We start from the raw sequence: 26158 nt of genomic DNA, 5'->3' as shown, positions 1-26158 counted from the left end.
TTATACCGCATTGTTCTGTATTCAGGGTTGCGGGGGGCCTGTAGCCTATCCTGGAAGACTTAGGGCACGAGGCGGGGTACCTCCTGGACACGGTGCCATAGGGAGATATATCAAATACGTTTATTTAAAAGCATTTGAAGAAATGTTTTGTTATGACTCTGTGAACATGTGTAAATGGCAATGGACTGGTATCCAGGGTATATTTTAGTTTACACCGAGTGATGTTCAGCTATTTTTTTTTATTTGAAGGTCCCATATTTTACTATTTCTTTAACATCGAACTTACAGGTCCCCGAAAGTGTGTCTTTTAGTGTAAAAAAAATGTGTGTAGTTTTTTTTTCATAATTCAAACTCCTGGGGGATGGTGGTGGAGTGGTTAACACTCTGGCTTCACAACTCCAGGCTTGAGTGTTCAATTCCCTCCTCAGGTCTGTGTGTGTGGAGTTTGCATGTTCTCCCTGTGTTTGGCGGGTTTCCTCTGGGCACTCCAGTTTCCTCCCACACTTTCCAGTTACACACGCTAACTGGGGTAAATAAGTGTGTGATGTGTGCCCTGCAATAGATTGGTACCCCATCCACTGTGTATCATGCCTAGGCTCCAGGCCTCCTGCAACCCTGTATAGGGGTATAAACTCCTTCTGTTTCACTCCCCTTTCAAACGTGGTGTTTTGGTGTCTATGTGAATGAGATAGTGCTGGGCCGAGCCATGCCATGCCAGAGGACAGCAGAGGGGAGTAGATCTGGGCAGAGCTACTAAGCAACAAGCCAGGGCAGGGACCTGCTTTTATAAGGTTAAATTAGGGGATATTTCTTGGTTTATTTATACCCTGGCCAATACAAAAATGTTTTCTTTTGTCTGTAGATGGACAATGAAGACCCATCTGACCTTTTAGTCTAAAATGTCTAAAAGTGTCATTTTCTTCTATTGTTTGTGATCCAGAAGTTTTTGTTTGGAGAAATGTTATAACTGAAACAGCTGATATACCATTCTTGTCTTTGAAAAGACATTTCAGGGGACATAATCATTTCTCCTGATTTACGATATTTGTCAGCAGTCAAACTTGATATAATATCGGGAAACAACATTATGCAGAAGTAAACTGGATTACATGCTCAAGTCACCCGGATCAATTACACCTAAGCATAAACTCACGTAAAAATAGGTGGAGGACATTTATGGGGAGAGAAGCCTACTGCAAGAGAAATGCTGAAATCAGCTACAGTGATTTGTCAGCATGAAAATATTCTACATGCAACTTAATAGATTAAGGGTTATTATGTTTTGCTTTAGAATAATTTCACTATGTTTTTATTGGTACTGTTTCTTTACCTTCTTGCTTTCATATAATTCAGTTTCTCTAGTTTGCAATCATGTGTTCATAATTTTAAACTGTACTTGTTTGCAGTGCTGCTGCATGATTGTTTGCAGTCCTATAGAATGCAGTATTGCAGGATGCTGCAACATTCTTTGTGGCAATCAAATAATTTATAATTGAGAACTACGGAACTAGATTGAGGATGAATACACAGTTCTGTGGTTCAATTCATACTCCAGAATTGCTTTATCCTGTTCATGGTCAGAGTGGATCCTGAATCTAGTGAATATCTGAGCCTGTATGGGATACAAAGGTGAATTTCAGGCAGCATAAAATACCAGGGTGAATTTCACATTAACAGTAAATTTAGCGGCAATTTAAAGTACGACACCTGAGATCAGAATAAAAATCATATTTTTCTTTTTTTTCATATATTTTTTAAATAATTTCATAATTTTAGGTATTTAAACTGTGTATAGTATATTTTCAGTGTAGTTCCCTAGTTTATGGCTTAAATATTGTTTATATAAAGTGTTTTCTGTTTTAGTAGGTATTATTTAAATGGTTAACTTGAGTTAAAAAATCTGTTTACAAATTACACATTCTGTTAATAACATGTAGAGCATTGTAAACTAGTTAATGTTTCTGGAAAATAATGGGTTTGTGATTACCTAAAAATTTTTTAGATGCTTCTGGAGTACGTCTTTGTTTTTTTCTTTTTTCCTGTTGTGCTCTGAGTGTATGGAGGACGAAACATGACATAATTATAAATAAATGTGTGAATAAACAGGTAAATATATAAATAAATAAATAAATAAATAAATAAATAAAATATACCATGATAAATTGCTAAATGCATTCCTACTTTTGTTTATTAACATATTTCTTCATTTATTTATTTCTGAATTTTCACATTTCTTTATTTATCCATTTTAGATTTTTCACATTTTTATGGATATTTATTTCTGCATTTCCACATTTCTACATGTATTTATTTTCGCTGTATGCTGATGAGGTAGCCGGTCCCAGCCTTAGTCGAAACTGTGATTGGTTAAATAAAGTGAGGTTGTTTCGACTCAACCAGTAATGCCTTGGCTTGTAATGACTGCTGTCTGGCAACTATAATGTATTTTTCACAAGCTGCCGTTAATGAGTTAAGATCATTAGCCGGTGAAATTGAGAACCTCGCAGCAAATGACTACGTTTTATATTGAGTCGAAATATTAATGGACTATTTAGTTCAGCTTGATGCTGAGATGGCTGTTGACCTAAACCAAACTGTGTTTGACGGTCTTCAAGAAGTTGTCCGCCAACTTCATATCCTCACGCAGAAAGAGGAAGGGAACATCCACGGTGCGTTTTACCTCCAAATATAATTGAGGCTGATATACTTCTGGGCCACACCGCTGGAAACATTGCTCAGCTTTTTGGAGTGTGCGAGAGAACAGTTCGTCGGTGGATGGCAAAGTATGAGATAAGTGTTTCGGAAATTTCACTTAAAAAAGAAATGGGTATAGAAGGTTAATGTCACTAACTACAAAGGTGTAAAAATAGCATTTTGACTTATAGCATTTGTTTATTATTTTGCGATCTATATGCCGTACAAATATGATAACTCCAAAAATGTTTCTTATGACAACCCTGACACCTAGAAATATCCACAGGACACAGCAGCAGGACTGTTTGTTACATGTAACATGTTGAGTTATGGAGAACTATTATGACAGAACAACTGACCTCTAAAGATGGAGTGATTGTACTGTGGTACAAATTTGTCTAATGTTAAATGTTTTTGATGACCAGAGTACACAACAGCAGCATCCCAATTGTGGATACAGAATGATGACTGGGTTCCTGAATGCCAAGGGTATCCACATACAGAGTAAGTGATTGGTCCATTCATTTGATTTGGGGTTCAATTGCTGTTCTACTAACAATGTGGGAAAAAATGTGGCTGTATTTCTTGGGCAACTTGGGAATTTACTAGAGGTTAGGGAAGCTTGATCACACCTAATTCTCTCAATTTTACATTTAATAGGACAACGTGTACAAGGATCCATGCAGCGTGCGGATCCTAATGGAGTTTTGATGCGCACGCTTCAGCTGAACCCACAAAGATGCAGGAAGTACCAGCTCCAAACAGTTTGTGGCACACAGACGGCAACCACAAATTGATACGGTATTGCTTAAGCTTGCACACAGATATACTTGATACAACTAGTTGTATTTCTCTTGGTTTACGTACATAAATTCATTTCAGATGGCGCATTGTTGTGCATGATGGCATTGATGGCTTTAGTCGTCTCATCGTGTACTTGAATGCTTCCACCAACAATCGTGCAGCAACAGTACTAAGAAGCTTTCTAGAAGCTGTTGAAGTTCATGGCCTGCCATCATGTGTGAGGTCTGATAAAGGTGGGGAAAATGTTGATGTTGCACGCTATATGGTGGCAAACAGAGGACTTAACAGGAATTCACATATTGCATGGCAGGAGTGTGCATAATCAAAGGTAACACGAAATAATTAATTTAAACATCGGTCTTTTAATTGAACCTTTTTCATTTTTTATTTGTCCATTGTTTTGTACATAATTTTCCAGTCAGTCTTAATATAAAACTTATGTGTCCATATATACACTAAAATATATTTTGGCTACTAGAATTGGTCCATATAATACTCAAAGGTGAATGCAATGCAGTGTAATGTGAAGTGAAATCAACAGCCCTTGCGAGAGTAAATTACTTTCTAAAGTTTAATTTTTAAATTGACGTGTGATATAACATTGTACAGTTTTATGTCACGGAATTACATGAATATTTATTCTTTTTCCCCACTAAAATAGAGAGGCTCTGGAGAGATGTTTACGTAGGAGTGCTCGATCTTTTCTACACAATTTTTAACAACCTTGATCTGAATCCTGACAGTGAAGTTTATCTGAACGCTCTTTAAAGTCCTGTGGATTTGTCTGACTACTACTCTGAAATCAGAAGAGAAACATGTAAAAATATGGCACCGCAGGGTCCTTTTATTGTCGCATTAAAACATTTAAAAACATTTTACAAGTGTCGAGAAGGGACAGCGTCACTGCTGAGTTTCGGCACAATGGCAGCACGACTTTAGAGAAATTACGAAAATCCGCACATACACATTAAGACCTTGTACAAATCTTTTAAAAACTTGCAATCTCTATAATAAAAATTACTTTGACCAAAACAGTGTGTGTGTGTGTGTGTGTGTTGTAATTGTGATGTGCAAACCTTTAAATGTCAGACATTTCCCCCCTAATCCTGCAGCAGCAAGACTCTCTTTGCCATATCGAGTGGGGACTAAATCTTTGTTTTTGTCATCAAGACAGCAGAAGGAATGAGTGTAAGATCTAAGTGTGGGCACAGCAAGACGTCACCGACCCATTGACTTTTTCCTCTATGCGTGTATGGTCTGAATACAGTAGTCTTGCAACCTCAGCTAGAATCAACGTTGGGAGATTCAGGAAAACAGTTACATTACATGCAACCTACCTATATCGAGTTTTGCAATTATTTTGTTAAATATATCTTTACATTTTGTTGGGCAGTATCAAAATGTCCAAACTCCAAACCTACCGTTCACTGGTGGTCACGTTGTCCTGGCATAAGATGGCGGAGTTGACCTTTTTGCTGCACAAAAAATGTTTTGAAAACCACATTATCCTTTAGATCTTTAAGGTTTAAATTGCCGTATAAATAAGATACAATTTTACTAATGACAATGGTTATTTGACATATGTGAACACAAGAAACTTACTATTTTCCGGCTGATCAGCTAAATCCCGCAGAACGTGTGCTAATGGTCTCTTGTTGGCAGCCATTTGCGTAGTTAGTTTTACATAACTAAAAAGCATCACGCTGATTAGATCGATTTGTCTGAGATGCCCTGCGGAAAATGCAGAAATAAATATATGTAAAAATGTGGAAAATCTAAAATAGATAAATAAAGAAATGTGACAACACAAAAATAAATAAATGAAAAATGTGGAAATTCAGAAATAAATAAATCTTGAAATATGTTAATAAACAAAAGTAGGAATACATTTAGAAAATTTCCAGGGTATATTGTATTTCTTTCTTTCTATATTTACCTATTTATTCACACATTTATTTATTTATAATAATGTTTAGTCCTCCATATGAGTGGTCTAGACCGCTAGGGTAGCCTATCGTGTTTGAGTGGAGGCGGGGTTAAATGGAAGCCTGCTGCTGGAGTTTTTTCACGGAGAGGAGTGGAGAAAAGGGCCTTAAATGGGGAAATGTATTTTCTGAGAAACAAACTGTAAGTACTACCAAGGCATTAGAACAAGGGTTCTTGTGAGCACCAACCAACCAACGTTATGGTACCATAGACTGATTAGGAAAAGAAGAAAACCGAGGTATTGGTTAAAACAGTGTTTTTTTTCCTTTTATTTGTTAGTGGGTTTAAAACTACAAGTGACATTTAAATGTGAGAATCACTATGTCAAATTAAACCTTTTAATTTGTGCTCCATGTACAGTTTGTGACATTCCTTGTGTCTGTATTTAGTATTAAGCCCCTAAGGATTTGGGGTACAGAGATAGGGGACTACCACTGTTAAAAATGTATTGCATGGGAGATTGTGCTCGCATTAGCAACATATAATAAGCTAACCAGGCCTCTCTGCTCCAAGCCGGAGACATTTTCGGCAGTTATAGGTATTGTGAACACATCCCAAATTAAGTGATCTAGTAGACACATCACCATTTTTCCTCCCATGCAAAGTGTGTTTCTTTTAGTATTGGAATAAGTGAAGTCATAACATTTGAACCCAGAAAACTGTGAGGGTGGGCTACATGTGGGGGCTCGTCCGGGATTGTGGCTGCTGCTCTATTTTTTGTTTTTGTAGAGAATATTGAGTTGAACAGTGCTAGGTGGCCTTTATCCTTGTGTGCTTTTTTCTTTCCTTATTTCTTTTCTATGTTTCTTAGTAGGGAGGAAGGAGAGGAAAATTAATTAAATTAAATTAGGGTAACTCTAGAACCAATTGCCTACAGATATCTCTGACATTAAGAGCATTTCTGTTTTTTTTTAATGTGTATGAGGTAGGGTTAACATGGAGTCTGTACAGATACACAAATAGTGTAAAAGGAAATGCATTAATGTACAAAAAGGCATTGTATTGAGTGAGATTTTTGTAGATGTGACTGATGAAGTGATTTAGATGGGTCTAACATATTTGGTCATAGCAAGATAAGAGGGAGGTGTTTAGGACACAATAAAAAGAGCCAAGTAGTGGTAGTTGAGACTTCCAATGACATGACCAAGGCTAACATACTTGAACAGTTAGTAGGTGGAGATGGGTTAATGCCTTGGGTAGTTAGTATTGGGTACACTGAATTCTCAAACGAGTTCCCAAGTCCCAATGAAACAGAAGATTTCCAAACAAAGTTACTGTCATTCCTAGCAAATAAGGGGAAGACTTTATCTGACATTACAGGACTCCTTACCCCAAATCCTGCTCTTGCGGCAGCCCCAGACCTAAATACAGAGCTTGTGAATGCCATCTCATCATTAGTAGAGAAGTGTCAGGGCATGCCCGTAGAATGTCAAAGCTACCGTGAGCTTCGCTTATTCTCAGGGGTGAAACCAACTACTGTACCCATGGAGAGGAGGAGTATGACGCTTGGGCAGAGCAGACCACCCATATGTTGGATGAGTGGCAGTGCTTTGATACAGCTAAGAAACAGAGAATAGCTGAAAGCCTTAAAGGACCAGCAGCAGATATTGTTCTATTCTAGATGAAGCTCTGGCTCATGACTTCACTGCCCTTCGTATAAGAATGGTGTGTAAACTTAAGCCTCCTCCTAGCTTTACTGAACTGCTCCATGAAATAGGAGAGAAAGAGGAGATGATCCTTAAAATACAGATGGTAAAGGTTGTTGACTCCACAGTACGAGTTAGGAGAGCCGAGTGTGCTACTGCCTCAGTTACATCAGCTCAGGCAGGTCCTGAAACAGTAGCTGCAATGACTGAAAATTATCTTGCTATAAAGAGCCTCAGAATAGAATTGCAAGGTCATAAAAGTGAGGTCACAAGTTTGATTTCTGCTTCTGCAGCTACTTTAGGAAATGCTGTATTGCAATCAGCGCTAAATAGCCAGCTAAGACCTGCTGTAAAGTCGCTGGCACATGGCAAAGCAAAAAGCCACAACCCAAAGTATTGTGCTGAAGTATTTTGCTATAGATGTGGTGAAGATGTAAATAAAACTAAACAGGGAGTATGAAACTCCTAAGGGGCACAGGAGGGCAACGGCCTGACGCCCGGATGGGAATACGTTCCACCAAATGGAACGTGCTAGAAAAAAAACAAAGGTTGGTCTTCCAGATGGTCTACTAGGACTACGCTCTCTTGTTTTTGTGCAAATTAAGGGAATTTATGCCAAAGCCCTACTTGATAGCGGGTCTCAGGTCACTCTAGTGTATCACTCTTTACGACAAGTATTTAAAGCACCTGCCATTGACACCTATTGAATGTCTTGAGATATGGGGTCTTAGAGGCCGGTATCCATACTATGGCTATGTGTGCTTGAAGCTTGAGTTTACTGGAGATGCAGTTAGTGTAGCAGAGACCGTTGAGACACTGGTGATCGTACGTCCTGATCCGGTGATATAAGGGGAGGCGTCCCTGGTGGTTGGAACGAACACGTCTATAGTGAGGAGACTGTTTCATTCCTGCAAAACGAAATGTGGAGATGATTTTCTCAGCTCCCTTTCTATCCACCCAGCCATAAAGAAAGCTTATGAGACGTTTCAGATAAGTCTGGATGACACAGCTGGCCTAAGAAGATGAACAGTTTGGTTCACAAGAGCCTAGCCTTATATTCTCCCACCCGGTTGCGACAGTCACAGGTGTTCCAAAGTTCCCCAGAAATTGCTGTTGTCAAGCTCTTATTATAGACCGCCCAGAGGAGGGAGGTTTTCCTGAAGAACTTTTAGTGATGCCTGTGGTAGAAAAGCCTACAGCAGCTCATTGCCGATGCATCTCAGTCACTCTGAGAAACATGGTGAACCATGAGGTGACCTTGAAGCGGGGAATTCTTTCCCCATCTTCATTAAACTTTGCTGATTCCCCTGTGCCTCCTGAGTGGAAGGAGAGACTATGTAAAAAGATGATGGGGAGAAAAGAAGTTTTCTCCTGCCATAAGTTTGATGTTGGTTGTGCATAAAGTACAGAGCACAATATTCAAGTGATTGATGACAAACCCTTTAGAGAGCGCCTCAGACGTGTTCCGGCAGATGAAGTGGAAGATGTTCGAAAACATCTCAATGACCTTAGAGGCAGGAATCATTTCAGAGTCAAGAGGCCCTTATGCACCCCCAATAGTAGTTATTTTAGTTTGAGAGAAAAATAGAACCATAAAAATGTGTTTTATAGATTATAGAACATTAAACAGGAGAACAATCTCTGGCCAATACACCATGCCTCGTGTGAATTAGGCTCTATTCTGCTTAAGTGGTAGCCAGTGGTTCACTGTTCTAGACCTAAGAAGTGGCTACTATTAGATACAGTACCCTTGCATGGTGCAGATAAAGAGAAAACAGCTTTCATTTGTCCAGTGGGGTATTTCCAATTTGAGAGGATGGCACAGGTAATTTGTGGGGCACCGTTTACATTCCACTGAGTCATGGAGAGGAGTGTGGGTGATATAAACCTCCTGGAAGATGACCTCATTGTTTTGGGGGAAACATTAGAGGAACATGAGCAGCGCCTTCTAAAAGTGCTGGATAGACTGAGAGAAGAAGGACTAACGTTGTCTTTGGATAAATGTCAGTTCTGCTGCTCTTCTGTCACCTACCTTGGACATGTTGTGTCTAGTGAAGGCATTGCTACAGACCCTTTAAAAATCGAAGCTGTAAGGTCTTGGCCGTGTCCTGAGAATGTCACTACTCTTTGCGCGTTCCTTGGCGTTTGTTGCTACTACTTAAAGTTTGTAAAGGATCTCTCAAAGGTTTATTCACTACATCAGCTGCTACAGGGCTGTGGTGTGACTGGATGGCCCAGTAAAAGGCAAACACTGATTTATATAGCAAGGAGAGCAAGAAGAAAAAAAAAAGACACAGGAGCAAAAGAATGGTGCCAAAACTGTGAGAGGGCTTTTGAGACTCTAAAGAAGTGTTTGACAGAGGCACCTGTGTTGGCAATAGCCAATTCTAGACAGCCTTACATATTGCATGTCGATGCAAGCAGAGAAGGTTTAGGGGGTTTTATGGACCAAGGAGATGGTGTGCGACCAGTTGCATTTGTGGGCAGAAGCCTTACTCCTTCAGAAAAGAATTATCCCACACATAAGCTTAAATTTTTGGCATTGAAGTGGGCTGTAAACAGGTTGCATGACTACCTATATGGGACTAAGTTTGAGGTTCACACTGATAATAACCTATTGACATACACTCAACAAAAATATAAACGCAACACCTTGGTTTCTGCTCCGATTTTTCATGAGATGGACTTAAAGATCTAAAATTCATTCCAGATACACAATATTACCATTTCTCTCAAACATTGTTCACAAATCAGTCTAAATGTGTGATAGTGAGCACTTCTGCTTTGCTGAGATAATCCATCCCACCTCACAGGTGTGCCACATCAAGATGACATCATGAGTAGTGCACACGTGTACCTTATACTGCCCACAATAAAAGGCCACCCTGAAATGTGCAGTTTTTTGCTTTATTGGGGGTCTGGGGACTCAGAACCGGTCAGTATCTGGTGTGACCACCATTTGCCTCATGCAGTGCAACACATCTTCGCATAGAGTTTATCAGATTGTCAATTGTGGCCTGTGGAATGTTGGTCCACTCCTCTTCAATGGCTGTGCGAAGTTGTTGGATATTAGTGGGAACTGGTACACGCTGTCATATATGCCGGTCAAGCACATCCCAAACATGCTCAACGGGTGACATGTCCGGTGAGTATGCTGGCCATGCAAGAACTGGGACATTTTCAGCTTCCAAGAACTGTGTACAGATCCTTGCAACATGGGGCCGTGCATTATCTTGCTTAAACATGAGGTGATGTTCATGGATGTATGGCACAACAATGGGCCTCAGGATCTCATCACGGTATCTCTGTGCATTTAAAATGCCATCAATAAAATGTACCTGTGTTCTTCGTCCATAACAGATGCCTGCCCATACCATAACCCCACCACCACCATGGGCCACTCGATCCACAACATTGACATCAGCAAAGCGCTCACCCACACGACGCCACACACGCTGTCTGCCATCTGCCTTGAACATTGTAAACCGAGATTTATCCGTGAAGAGAACACCTCTCCAACATGCCAGACGCCATCGAATGTGAGCATTTGCCCACTCAAGTCTGTTACGGCAACGAGCTGGAGTCAGGTCAAGACCCCGATGAGGACGACGAGCATGCAGTTGAACTTCCCTGAGACGGTTTCTGACAGTTTGTGCAGAAATTGTTTGGTTATGCAAATCAATTGTTTCAGCAGCTGTCTGAGTGGCTGGTCTCAGACGATCTTGGAGGTGAACCTGCTGGATGGGCTGTCCTGGGCTGGTGTGGTTACACGTGGTCTGCGGTTGTGAGGCTGGTTGGATGTACTGCCAAATCCTCTGAAACACCTTTGGAGACGGCTTATGGTGGAGAAATGAACATTCAATGCACGAGCAACAGATCTGGTTGACATTCTTGCTGTCAGCATGCCAATTGCACGCTTCCTCAATGCTTGTGGCATCTGTGGCATTTTGCTGTGAGACAAAACTGCACATTCCAGGGTGGCCTTTTATTGTGGGCAGTATAAGGTACACCTGTGCACTACTCATGATGTCAGATCAGCATCTTGATGTGGCACACCTGTGAGGTGGGATGGATTATCTCAGCAAAGCAGAAGTGCTCACTATCACACATTTAGACTGATTTGTGAACAATGTTTCAGAGAAATGGTAATATTGTGTATCTGGAATGAATTTTAGATCTTTAAGTCCATCTTATGAAAAATCGGAGCAGAAACAAAGGTGTTGCGTTTATATTTTTGTTGAGTGTAATTCTTCCTACACCCCACACACACACACACGCACACAGTGAGGTAAGTAATCACAACCAATCCACACTCCGTGCTCCTGACACCACGGTACAAGAACAGCTAGCCTTCCAGCTCAGGGGCCTAACCAACACAAAAAAACACAAAATTACAATAAGTTTAAAGAAGAAAAGCAATAAACCATACTCATCATTAAAAAGAAACAATTGACACTATACTTATAGAAAAAGGAAAGAAAGAAATTATAAAAAAAACTCAATCAGGCTAAACAAAATTCAAAGAAATCATACAACCCAAGCAACCCAAATACACAAACAAAAACAAACTAGCAAGGCAGAGTAGCAACAAAACAGCGCCACTCTTATCCTGTTCTGTATAGAAAAAAAAAGTGCTTCCAATGAACCGAATTGTCCTGCAGATGTTAGTCACCGGACTTTAAGTCAAACAGTTGCTCACAGCCAAAATCTCGGCAGTATGCTCATAGGTGACCAACTCAAACCATCAGGAAATAAACAGCCTGCACACCACCGCAAAGCTAGGAAACAAGGTGCTACTGCTGCTAGACAAGGACCCACACACCCCAATGGTGGAGCTGGCAATAACACATCCCAGGTAGCATGATAATTAGAGACCTACACACCCCAAAAGCGGAGCTGGCAATGACATATCCCTGGTATCCTGCGCACTGCTGTGAAGCTGCAATGGTGCTATTGCAGCTGCTTACCAGAGACCCACACACACCAAGGGGGCGGAGCTAGCAATGACGCATCCCAGGTAGCCTAGTTCTAGCCTTTATATAACCTGTACCAAGCTCTAATAGGCTAATGTGGTAAATTATAGGCGGGAACTTACCCACTTGACCACATATACTGTAGGTTTTGTGAAATTAAATAATCTAGTAAACTCATCACTAATTTTCCTCCCATGCAAAGTTCTTTTAGTATTGGTATGAATGAAGTCATAACATTTGAAACCCAGAAAACTGTGAGGGTGGGCTATATCAGTAATCTTATGTACTTACCTAACTGATGTTTAAAAGGGTCATACAGGCCTACATGCACTTTTTTAAGCTGTTTGGACTGAACTGTGTGTTAGGAAAATGCGTACACAACCACTCTACGATGATAAAGAGCCGCCCAGTGGTTTTCTTTTTATTTATTACAATAACATCCCCCTTCTGAAATCAGGCCAATCACAAATGCCTGTCGTTGTGACGCCACACCGACAGAGGACGCTCCTACACTAGTTGATTGACACTGGTGTTTTAGCAAAGACCCGCCCCGAGTGAGAAGAAGCTGTCGGCCATTGTTTTTCGCCGCTGGAGCAAAATGACGCCTAAGCGAGTGTTGTGTACAGTTGTTGGGTGTAATAGCGAACACAGCAGTTGTCATTCACTACCTAGGGTTAGTGACCTAGGGTACCTACCTAGGGTTAGGTATCTGAGCCACTGGGGATGCAGTGGCTGAATTTAGTTTTTAAAGCTAACGTCCCCGCTGATTTACCTAAATGCGTTCAAGTTTGCGATAATCATTTTTCACCAGACTGCTTTATAAACGCGGGTCAATATAAAGCAGGTTTTACTAGGAAGCTGCTCCTAAAAAATGGATCTGTACTAACGCTTCGTGTTCCTGCTTCATCTTCACCAGGCTCGGTGAGTGTGATTTATTTTACTATGACTCTTTGCAGATCGCCTTTTCTAATAATCACGATGAATGCGGAGTGTAAGTTAACGTATACTCTCATAGAACATGGTTATGGCTTCTTCTCTATGTACATCCGTCTCTATATAATCCCTAATCGCCCGTTTATAACAAACAATGCATTAAGGTGATTGTCTAGTTGCAAACTGTGTACATAGTCGGAAAACTATATTATGCTTACCTTTGTTACGTTAGATGGTTTATAACGATGTCTGTCGAAGATTAAGAAGTCATGTAAACACATCAGTAAACACATCGCGTCCGTATCTCTCTCAGTAAGCTTCTCCGGTTTTTGTTGTTGTTGCTCCCGGCAGCGCAACAGCCCGTTAATTCATGCCCATGCAGTGATGAAAAAGACAAATCGAGTCGATGCATGTCCATTCTTTTAATTTCTGCATTGTCAGGCGATATTACAAACTTCCGCGTAGGTTCCGTACTTAAATCAAACCAAAAAACGACTGAAGAAAACAGGCTCGGGCTCTATAATCCAGCGTTTTCCAGTTTGGACTGCATTACCCACAAAGCACTGCGTTGTGGGCAATGCTTTGTGGGTAATGCAGTCCAAAGCATTGCCCGCACTGGACTACACTTCCGTGGCTATACCCCACGTGTGTTGTGAAGACACGCCCCACAGAACTTGGGGGGGGGGGGGGGGGGCTCAGCAGAGGTCATGAGCATTTAAATTAGCATGTACTGAAACAGGTTGCTGAGAACAGAGCTAGTTTTTACCAGGTAAAATTAGTGTTTTTTTTACACAATAATTTTGAATTTTTAATTAACGTATAATACAAACTTTTTATTAGGACCCTAAAGATCATATTAACATTTTATGAAAAATATGATAGGACCTTTAATGTAGCTTTTGGCCATCTCTCTAGCACCCATCTGTGTTAAACTGCCTGAATAGCTTTTCTTGAAACCAACTGCTCCTTATTTCCTAGCATCATTTGCTACTCATTGCATATGCTACATATTAACTTAATAATATTCAACCACATTTACTAAGGTCATATAAAATTAAATGATTGGTAAAGTTGGAAATAGGTTGGTGGTCAGTCACACTTTTATTTTGTTGGAAATTTAAAAAGTTTCACAACACTCGCAATTATACAAATTTCTCATGAAATCAGATTTGACAATATGCAAGGCTGAACAGGGAAGAAACAATCCTGAAATAATTAGGTGTTCATTTACAGCAGCTGCAGTTAATGGGCCTTTCCATCCAGGATTGGAAGATCCGCCTTGAGCATAGTAGCTTCCTGTGGCTTTGCCCATGCAATGCCTTGCCCGGGAAGATGTGTAAGAAATCAGTATTCCTGGGTTTTATTCAGGCTTTTTTTTTTTTTAACTCTCCTATCTATACATGAGAGATAGCATAACTAATATTTGATGTAGCACTGCTGTAGATTCTTACCAAGATTACCAATTGTAATGCCAAGCAGCTACTTAGCATTCTGGCATTTATTTTACTGTTTTCGTACATTTATGTCAACTTGTAATATCTTTGTAAAAGCCATTAAGCTCCACCCACATAGTACAAACATTTTATGTAACCGTGAAAAAACAATTGTGTAAATGACATTCAAGTCAATTTCCATTGACCATGCTTTACATTTAGTAGAGTGGAAAAAATATTAAGTACAAAACACTTTGCCTCAGAATCTTTGTCTCTATATTTAGAGCAGAAATCTGTGTTTGGCTGATGTGCCCTAGAGGGATTTTTTTTTTCATTTCTGACGGCATAAATACAAAAGTAAAGTAGTTTACTATAAATCATACCTTCAATTAGGTGTGAGTGGAGGTTTTTTTTAACTTAATTTTTATTTATTTTTTATTCGTTCTTCAAAATAAAAAGAATCTGAAACATTAAAATTTATTTGAGTTTGCTAAATGTCCAAATGACCCCACAAAAGGGGTGACCTTTTTTTCATGATTAAAGCAAAGGCGCTTCAAAAAGTCTGTGCACCTGTTTGATTGATTATGGTGTTTTTCCCTGTCCCTAAACATAAGAATATAGCATATAAAGAGTTTATAATAATAATAATAATAATAATAATAATAATAAACAAATCCCTGAAATATTTATCCCTAATGTAGTCATGTTCAATTCCCACCACCCAGTTACTGTAGGTCTTTATTACATAACAGATACCACTGAGGGAGGGTGACGTGAATCATGTGCGTTCTCTGATGATTGGCCAGTGTCCCTATAAACTGAGAGGGGAGAGTAAGCAAGCCATCCTTCCTTCTCAGAAAGCACAGCCGATTTTGCTCTCTTGGTCTTCTGACCACAGAAGGTTGTTTTTTTAAATTATAACTTGTGATCTCTGGAAGATAGGGATTACAGAGAAATTTTCCATAGCATTGCCCATGTGTCTTTTTGCGTTAACAACAAAAAAATTATAATCCAACATTTAGACTAGATTTTTACAACATTTATGCACCTTTAATGAGACAAAGCCTATTTGTATAAATAAATGTAAATCCTTAAGTCCCGAAACTTTAATGCTTTAGGTCCAGGACCCTGAGTCCCGATACGATAATACTTTGTAAAATCTATATAATAAAAAGAAAAGTTTTGTCTGTATGTTGAGGTATTTACATCCCCTTACCTTGGACTGCCGCAGATACTGTATGTTTGCTGTAACAATCTGTGTTTTATCTCATTATTTCAATGATATCTTTAAGTTTCATACATTGGAGGACCCAAAACAGAAATTTTCTGTCTGTCAGAATTTGTCACAGCATCATGCAAAATTGGCTTGACAAAATTTAATTAAATTTTGGCAGTGCTTAGGTATTTGCCTGAAGTTAAATATTCACCATAATTAAATAAAAATGTTGAGTAGAAGTAAAGTTATGAGCAGTTACCTGCCAGATTATGTCACAGCATTTTAAATGTATTTATTATTATTATTATTATTATTAATAATAATAATAATAATAATAATATTTTATTATTATTATTATATATATTTTTGTTAAACAAATTTTGTGCTTTTACCTTTGAGGTGGGCATACAGGTGCCCTGGCTTGTTGCTATACGTGTCATTAAACAAAGCTAATCAACGTGATAGTTTACCGTATGTGGACAGAGTTTGTGGAATGCACAGAAATGACCACGATGCACCGACAACACACCAAAATCCTCAAGAAACAGAAACAAAAGTGTGACACAAACAAAATAAAGTAGACTATGAACCGAACCTTCAAAGATGAATGGACACACCGGTGTACTGTATATTTATTCTTTCTGCGGGAAGTTTAAAACCAGTTTTTCTCATATATTCCCGAAAACGTAGTGTTAATAAAACAGCGATGTGAAGCGTCACTATTAGATAAAACATGGCTGTTAGAGCAAATATATTTGCAGCAGTCCGAGGTAAGGGTGTGTAAAATACCCAAACTGAGAGCCCAGTGTTAGGCGCTAAAATGACCCCTAGCAGAAGGTATATAATTGCTATTATAATATCTGATAATATCAAATCTGATATATGATAATATCTATTACGACATTACTTTATCATACAAAACTGGCTTTTATAAAACTTTTGCAGTACTTGGATATCTGCCTGGGCCTGTATTTACACAGCCTCGTAACCTAAAAGTTGCTCTTATTGGTGAAATTCTAAGAACATTCTTAGAATTATTCTAAGTAAATCTTAGTAAAGATAAAAATGATTTTCCACCTAAAAACAGCTAAGCTAAAAAATGATGAGAGTAGAGAGGAGGACTTTTAAGAGGCTTAAGAGTTTCTATAGCAGAGGATAAAATGGCAGAAAGAAGAAATATTATCCAAACACTAAATGTAAAAGTAAACACTGCTCTTCTGTCCAATTTGCCATCCATACCATCCAAAAGTGCAACTTAAATGGACTGTCCTGCAATTATGTAAATTGGGAAAAGTTGCCATTTTGCTCCCATAAATCTGAAATGGATTAAATAAGTAATAAAATCAGTATGGTAAATAAAATGGTAAATAAATGTAAGAACTTAAATAAATATACTAACTACTGTGTGAAAATTGAATGCTTTAAAAATAGACAAATTCTCAACATTTAAATTAACTTATTAACCAATCACAGTCCTTGAATTGCTGCATCACCCCACCTCCTCACTAAGATAAAGGTTTTTGTACTTTCCTTACTCCTGAGTTGCTCTGAGATGTTTCCTAAATCACTTTATTTTAAGACTTCCAGCTAGGAATTTTTAAACTAAGATAGGAGCTCTCTGAGAGAATTTTAAAAAGCTTTGTGAATACGGGTCCCTAAAGAATACCTGTTACGGACAGTTATGTGCTGAATTTAATATAAGTAGATTTAAATAGACTAATAAGCCACTTGGTCAATTTAAAGAATAGATAGTAATTAGAAAAGTAAAAGTGGTTTAAGTGAATTTTAGTCGATTTGCTTTTTCAATTTCTCATCTGTGATTTACTCTCTAATTACTAAACAGGGAGTGTTGATATTGTACAAATTAATGTAAAAAAGGCCTTAAAAAGTATTTCTTTGTATTAATAAGTTAGGCAGAGAGTTCTGCCGTACAAAAAAAAAGAGAAACATTTATGTGGACGTCAACTTAATTACTTACTACTGATTACATTAAAGCTGATCAGCTTATTTTTAGCTTTAACCTTTTAACTTGTTCTACAAACTCTTTTCCTGTCAACGGCGGGTATGTACGCTAGTACACTACTCTATATTTATAGAATATTAGAAATCAACTGAAGATAATTAAGACTGTTAGATATATGTTTTTTTTTCTGGTATCTTGGTGTTCACATCACACAGGATCTGTCATAGTCCTGTCACATGAACACTGTGGTGAGACCTGTCAGCATCTTTACCACCGGAGATGTTTGAAGGACTTTAAATTACCCTCTGAGGTGTTAAGGAACTTTTACATCTGAGAGTATCCTGATGGGAAACATCACAGCCTGGTTTGGGAACAGCAGCAAGTAGGAAAGGCTGGCTATACTGAGATGTCTACAGAGATACAGCTGATCGCACCATCTGCACTGAGCTCCCTGACCTGCACTCCCTGCCAGGAAGGCCAGGAAAATAGTGAAGGACGACAGTCAACACAGCCATATACTTTTCTCTCTGATGGGGAGGAGCTTTTTCCCACAGCACATTCAGACCCTGAACACAACTTGAACTAATGCCTTGGACTACACACACACACACACACACGCACACACACACACACAAACACACACGTTACAATTTTAACCACAGCTACGCTGGCTTGTTGTTGTACACTCTATTTGTACTGCATTAATCTTTTTGCGTGTACAACAAGCATGGACATGGCACACTGTGGTATGTTATGACACTTATAACTGATGCTGCAACCTATCTTTTTCTATCTTCCTGTGATATACATTTCTAGTTTTCAGAGGTGGCAAGGAACTAAGTACAACTACTCCACTACTGTACTTGTCTGCACTTTACTTGAGTATTTTCTGTATGTGATACTTTTTACTTCTACTTACAAAATAAAAAAAAATGAAAGTCCTATTTTTTTTCCTTTCCACATTTTTAAATAGACGTATTACTTTTAAGCTATAAATCACACAAAAGTGCATTGATATATATTTTTTTTATCTAAACATATGTGTTTTTATACTGTCACTCACACGCTATATAATGTCTTTCCTATGGGAAAGACAAGAACAAAACAGTTCCACCTGTCCTAGTTTATAAAAATGGCTGGCAGCTCATTATTAAAGCACAGATTGAAGTTTACTTGGGCAACAAATCCTATCCCACTTGGTCTCTGGGCTTCAGATTCTCCTGGCTTCTTTTTTCAAACATCTCGAATAGGTGCATTTATCAAGGTAAGATTAGAAGTGATCTAGCTGACTAGCTAACACAATGATACTAATAATAATGCTAATATTATTTTAACAACATGCTTATGATTATAATGTTTTAGCGGGTCCTCTAACCCATATTATTTTGTATGACTGCATGTCCATGAGAAAAGGCGTAGACAACGTGCGTTTTACAAGGTGCAAATGGTAGCGTCTAGCTACTTGTAGTGCCACCTCCGTTAGCTTTTAGATTTCCCATTGTAAATCCCTGTGCATTTTATTCCAATTATATTTTTTTTACCTTGCAATCATTATTAGAATATTTATTATTATTGTACTTTAATATAAATGTTATTTTAATGTAATTTTACTTTGATGTTGACTTTATTGATTTCACTTTAACTTGTAGCTTGTACTAATGGTTGTATTAACCTTTTTGCTGCATGTTATATTGTGTATGGCTGTGGATGTGATGGATAAAACCTGTAATATATTGCCTTCAATATTATATTTGTATAATATGTTTGCTGCCAAATTTATTTTTTCAAATGAAAGTCCATGTGAAATAGCCGTTGCTTCTTGTTATCTCTTCCTCCAACAAGCTGCAAGTGGCCACAGGTGTTAAACCAGCATTAGGATGCAAAGCCATTTGTCCTCTGCGCCTAGTGGAATTTCCCAAGGACTTCTCTCCACTCATGGTGCTCCAGCCACATGCTTAGGCACTGAACTGTGTGTGTGTGTTGGTGTGAGAGAGAGACAGGCCTTAGTACCTGTGTGTGTTTGTGTGTATGTGTGTGCACTCCTGATTTAGTGTCTATGCTGAAAGTGGGGTGTCTTGTGTTTTAATAATTTTTTTTCCTTTGAACTTCACAGGTCTTCTGGCTGCAATTCACTGACACTAAAAAACCCCAATACCTGCCATTTGTCAGGCTTACATAAGAGTGTGCTGTCTCACACTAAAAAACCCTTTCAGATCCTTTACTTTTCTCTGACACACTTAAATTCCCACTATGCCTGACATGCATTTTGTTTTTGCTCTGTCTTTCACCATGCAGGGCATGCTGGGAGAATTCTAGAACTAAAGATCACTGTTACAAAGTTACAAAGTCCATGAACAAAAATGTCTGTGATTATCAAGAGTGACAGAAAAACTGATGACAATGACGAAGATAATAACAGTGATGATGATACTGAACAGAAATGTATTCTTGAACACACATTACAGAGAGATAGAAATGAGAACAACACTGGAGGGCAGTGAAGCTCATGGCATCTTTAATCAACTTATACACACCCACATACACATAATTTATTTATTTAAAGATGAGCATTGGCCATCAGGAAGTTTGATAAATATAACATTATTTAAATTTTTCATCCTATAAAATTATTAGTTTTTTGCATTCCCTAGTTTATCATACGCACACTAGGACAGGTAACACACAAACACATGCACTTACTAACTCATGCATGAGCTTCCTTGTTTGTCTCAGCCTATTTTTGTTATTATGTCTCTCCATAAATGTACTAATCTACTTATTGGAAAATGACAGCCAACAATAGATGACTAACTGGTAATCCTTTCATTCTACACTAAACAACTGAGCTCAAACATGTTCAGTCCGGAATGCGTTTTTATTTTCATTTCTCTCACCGAAGATAGATGTAATGTGAGGAATAAAATAGTTTGCTAAGAATCATATACTAATCATATACTAATCATAGACAATCATATCACTGTTACATGACTTAGTTTTTAGTCTGTACTCATTTATTCATTTCTATATCAGCCCTGATACTGTATGCTGATATGCAGTAATTTACTGCACACATAGCAATTTTTGTTTCTGCCTTTGTTGGATGGTTTTGTTACCTTTTTGGAGAAGTGTTGATCAGTTGGGGCAAGAATATTAATCATAGGCAGAGAAAGGCGGGACATGTCTAACTTGGGAAAATATATTGTTTGCCGCTACCTGTCGGTCATTTGGCCTCTTGTGGAAAAATAACATAATCAACTTAACAAGGAAGATTCGGGAAACTATCTAAACAAGGCAACCACAGCTCAGGTAACCACAGCCCAGCTCTAAAGAGGTATTAACCAAACATTCTTGATCCTTATAAGGTGCTAAGCTGTTAAAACCAAATCATTTTATTATTTGGGAAGAGTATGATACTGTAGTTGTTCTAAAAAAATATATATTTTAAGGTGGAACATGAACAAGATGCAATATTTATTTATCTCTGTTTTCATAGTTACTGTATTAAAATGTTAATAGGAATTGTTAAATTAGGTTTTAAAATATTTTATTTTTTTATGAATCAGCTGTAAAGAATTGTAAAAATAAATTCATTTCTAACTGAAAAGTGATGTTTGTACTTTTTATTCTGAATGTATGTAATATTCAAGAATTTGGCCTGTGTACGACTATTACTATTTGCAAACTGCCCTTTGACACACCACCTTCATTTTATAATGATGCCACACTCTTTTTTAAATTTATTTATTTTTTTGTTGGGTGGGTCACTTAAAAAAATGTGAATAAATAGCCACATTTCCAGGCACCACAACATTGTTGGTTACATGCAATACAGGAAAACATCAGAGAAGAAGCTAGATAACTGTAAAATACCCTGCAAAAATCAGTAAATACAATAAATAGAGATGAAAGACCATAGAATAAACTTTAAGCTGTACAATAAACAGCAAACATTTTATTGCACAATCATATTATTAGGTAGCATTTGTAATGTTTCACCTCCATGACCTCATTCACTTCTACACATATTGTACACAGCATGCACTTGCTTCATATTGAAAGTACAAATACTTAGTTTTTTTTTTTTTTTGGAGGAACAAAATCAAATTCTAATTCCGAAACCTGTTCATTTAGCAACAGGGACACTGCTTACAATGCAGTCAAGGGTTTATCAAAGAAATTATTGAAGTATATGAAAATGAGCTGAATTTCACCTTTAGCATATTGCCTATTTGATTCCTGTTGTTTATGTGAAAGTGCTACGGTCATGTCACCCTGTGTCATAACACTAGTTATTGCAGTTTCAGTTATATTATCCTGGACAAATGTAGGGGGCTATTTAAAAGCAATTTCCTTGGCTGATTTTTGTTCTGGTGTAGTCAACAAATAGATGAACTAACGTGTTTTCTCACTTGCCTGAAATTCCATGCACTCTTTCACACAAACACCATATCATTTAATTGAAAGAGGAGAAAACACTTATGAAGTAAAGTTATGTCTAAACTAGGGCTGTTAGCATCAACGCATTAATAGTTGCAAGTCAAAATTATTTAACACAATAATAAGGTAAATTCCTAATAATAAGCAATAATAATAAGTAATAAGTAATAATAAGCAATAAGTTAAATTCCTAATATTTCCTTAACATGATGCAAGGAACATCTGATTGGACCAAGATTAAACCTGGAAGTCATACATCCGCTAACATGTACAGTATTGTGGGTGTAAACACATTAAAAAATATCTTAAAAACATTTCTAGAATTGGGGCTTTTTTTAAAAAAAATATTCAATTTTGTGAAACAAAACAGCTCTCCGGACTATTTCCATTAGCAGATCTCTGAAATTCCGGTTCAAATCAAGGTTTGTCAATTCAGATGCACCATATGACAAAATTGATGATGTACAGGCCCCATACTGTATGTTACAGTCGAAAACTAAAACAATCACCAAGTACAGTAATTGGATACAAAAGCATTGTTTATCTGTGCATTCTTTTTAATTAACTGATAAAAATGGAATAAAACATTGTGGGTGTAAACACATTAATTTTACAGCAATATAGAGATTAATTTGTAAAAATTAATATCATCCAGAGCTAGTTTAGTTTAAACCTTGTGCTTGCTTGTGTTATTAGCAATGCAGCTTCATGACCATGCATTGGTCATTCATACAGTACTTACACAAACATGCGAAACAGGAAAAATGGGTCTATACAAAACACATTTATATGTTTTGGTATAGAGCACGCCGAGTGAAGCAGGCAAACTGTAGAAATTTTCTCCTACTGTGGTTCCTTATTCTTTTTAGCCATTGGTTTAGATGTGAAAAGCTTCTTTGGCTGGATTAACAAAACATCTGCACACATAAACAGCCACAGAAACACCTTCGGCACACCGATCTTTCAAACAGTGTGCCATCGGGATTGCCACAGGACCTTGCGCATTGAGAGGCGCTAGCCCTAGGCTAGGGGTCTGGGGACAATGTAGCCCACACACAATTAAATTAACCTGGCACTTTGCCCAAACCAGCATCCCTGCTGATGTAATTTCCTCTGCTGCTCTGTTGAGAGCCTCTCTACGTCCCCTCCATGACTCCAACACACACACAAGATAAATTAGAGCTTTGCTTTACTAACGATTTGTGTATTTCTATCCATATATATTCGTTTAAAGCAAGACATTAACAATTGCCTCATAAACTGATGGACATCAGAGGAGAAACATATGGGAAGTAGAGGCAGAATTATGGGCGAGGAACAGTGCTCATGATCCAAATATGGTACTGGGGATGATGAAGGAGAAGCAGGAGGTGCAGCCTGAGAGTGGCAATTAGCATACTCCTAATGACTCCACTATAACTATCAGATAGAGAACACACACACATATGCAATTTCACATGTACATACTGTCTGTAAAACAAATACAATTTCCTCACTTTTACTCCTTTGCAGTCCTGTCAGATGTTTTTTTTTATACCAATGCCATCCATCACAAAACTCCCAAACTCCTTCCAGTGTCACTTTGTTTGCTTTTCTCGCCTCCTTCTGCGTTCATACATAGACACATACTTTCCTTTCACACACATATAAACTTGCCCAGATGATGGCATTAGTTGGAGGAGCTGGCTGGTGTCCAGGTGTCCCAGTGTTCTGTAATATTGCCTTCCACATATTTCACTTCCACTCTCCTGAGCTCTGCTGAGCAAACTCAATCAGTGTCCCCCTCCACCTCCCTCCCAGGCACACACTGCTCCTCTATGTGTTTGAGATATGTGTGTGTGTGTGTGTGTGTGTGTGTGTGTGTGTGTGTGTGTGTGTGTGTGTGTGTGTGTGTGTGAATGTATAGAGACCGATGCCATGTGTTGATGGTGTTTCTTATTTTGATGCTTCTCCATTTTGCATCTGTATCAAGTATGAATTGAATTGTGACTAAGAGTGCATATGTCTCAGAAAGAGTGAACAAAGAAAACTCAGTGAGAGAGAGAGAGAGAGAGAGAGAGAGAGAGAGAGCAAAATGGGGACAAAACAGGAACAAGGATATTAACGTCTTTACGAAGGATATTTAGCAAAAACATAATATTCCTCGCTTATTAGCATCTGATATATGAAATATATGCTTGGGGAGTGTTTATGTGTGTGTGTGTGTGTGTGTGTGTGTGTGTGCTTTTATCCCTGGTATGAGGTCATATTAGGGGAAAAGTCTAATTCATAACATCAATGGCATAGCTTCAAATGCACAGCCAGGACAGGCAGATAAGGCGAGTAAAAATGTATTTACAGGATTTTTAAGAAATCCCCAACAGAGACTTGAGGATAAAACGTCTCTAGGATTATCAACGTGAACCATCTGTAGAACTGGTACAGTCTTTTCTTGTCAGATGCAAAGTAAATAAGAACTGATTCAATGGTTACAGGGAAAAAAATTATAAAGTCACCAGACCTTGTAGGAATTGACAAAGACGAAGTCCAAAGCACATAGCAGGGAAGACAACTGGGCAGCTATTTGATGTCAGAGGGGAAATAAATACACTTGAATTGGTCAGAAAAAGGGCACCAAAAAGCAAACAAAGAAAACCGAACAGAGGACAATATGATGGTTGTATGGAAACTCAGAAATGACAAAAAACTGTGTGGATATAAACAAAGGTGGAGAATCATGACTAATTGGATTGTTTAAGCATTGGGAAATAATACAAAAAAAAATCTAAAAAAGAAAAAGGCAAGCATTCTTTTTTCTCACACTAGAGACGCATCTGAATGTCTAAAAACAATGAAAAAGTGAATTTTCTATAATAAGTGCCCTTTTAATAAGTCAGTTTGAAGTGTTGTGATTGTAAGTGGTACTTCAGTTCACATCAGTACCGTGGACTCAACAGATGGGATAGGTGTTTTGAATTTCATAGTCGGAATAAACATATACTTCTTTGTCCACTCATTTTTAAATACCTGGGTTTTGTCTTTGGCACTTTATTTAAACAACCCATGTCATGTCTGTTCTTAATAAAAATGAATAAAATACTCAGTAAAAAAATATCAGTAAATAAAATTCATTGCAAATCTTTAAAATTCTGCACTTTCTAATGTAACTGTAACCAGTCTTTAGTTTATTGAAATGCTTTTCTTTTTCTGTGCTGGGTTTGGTCTAGATTTTTTTTTTTTTTTGATGGCTTTGTACCCGAACTTGTGCCAGGGTGTCCTCTGGCATGTGCCCTGAGCTTCCAGGCCCCCTGCCATCCTACACCTGTTATTCTACACCTGATCTATGTCATACACATACAAACACAAAACAGTAAAGAAATGCATTAAAAAGTGATTGATTTTAAAATGTTTATAATTTTTATTTTAATTCCAAGCAGATTTAAAAGAAAGTGTTAGTACATTATTTTAATATCAGTAACATTATTTAATATCATGTGTTATTTATTGTGATGCTTCTGTTGTACATTATCTCATAAGTCAATTTGGTTCTACACATGTAAAGTACATCATACTGTAAAAGAACACACACACACACACACACACACACACACACACACACACACACACACTATCTGTTCCTTATCTGCTACAGGACTAGCTATAGATGTTGTGGTAGCAAAATCCTGCCATGCATATTTATACTTTGCTTTATCCTATATAAAGGTTAGTAATGCCTAAGCCTCTTGCCAGATGTAATTTTGACAATTATGTGAAAATCTCTTCAAATCTTTCCATCAGTGTCAGAGCATTTGTTTACATCTCTCTCTCTCTCATGCACGCACGCACGCACGCACGCACACACACACACACACACACACACACACACACACAAAAACACACAACATGCAGACTCCCATCATTTGTCTCTTACAACATCAAAAGCCCTGCTTCATCACAGGGTTGAGCAGAATGACCCTGTCATTCAGACACATCTGGCTTTGACTACACAGATGTTCACTGTAACCATGGGAGTATATGGTTCTGCTGAGGAAGCATCACTCATGTTTCCTAACATATAATCAACTGATCTGTTG

The sequence above is a fragment of the Clarias gariepinus genome, chromosome 7 (genome assembly GCF_024256425.1).
Source record: "Clarias gariepinus isolate MV-2021 ecotype Netherlands chromosome 7, CGAR_prim_01v2, whole genome shotgun sequence".
Lineage (NCBI taxonomy): Eukaryota > Metazoa > Chordata > Actinopteri > Siluriformes > Clariidae > Clarias > Clarias gariepinus.
Note: the sequence above shows the minus strand (reverse complement) of the source record.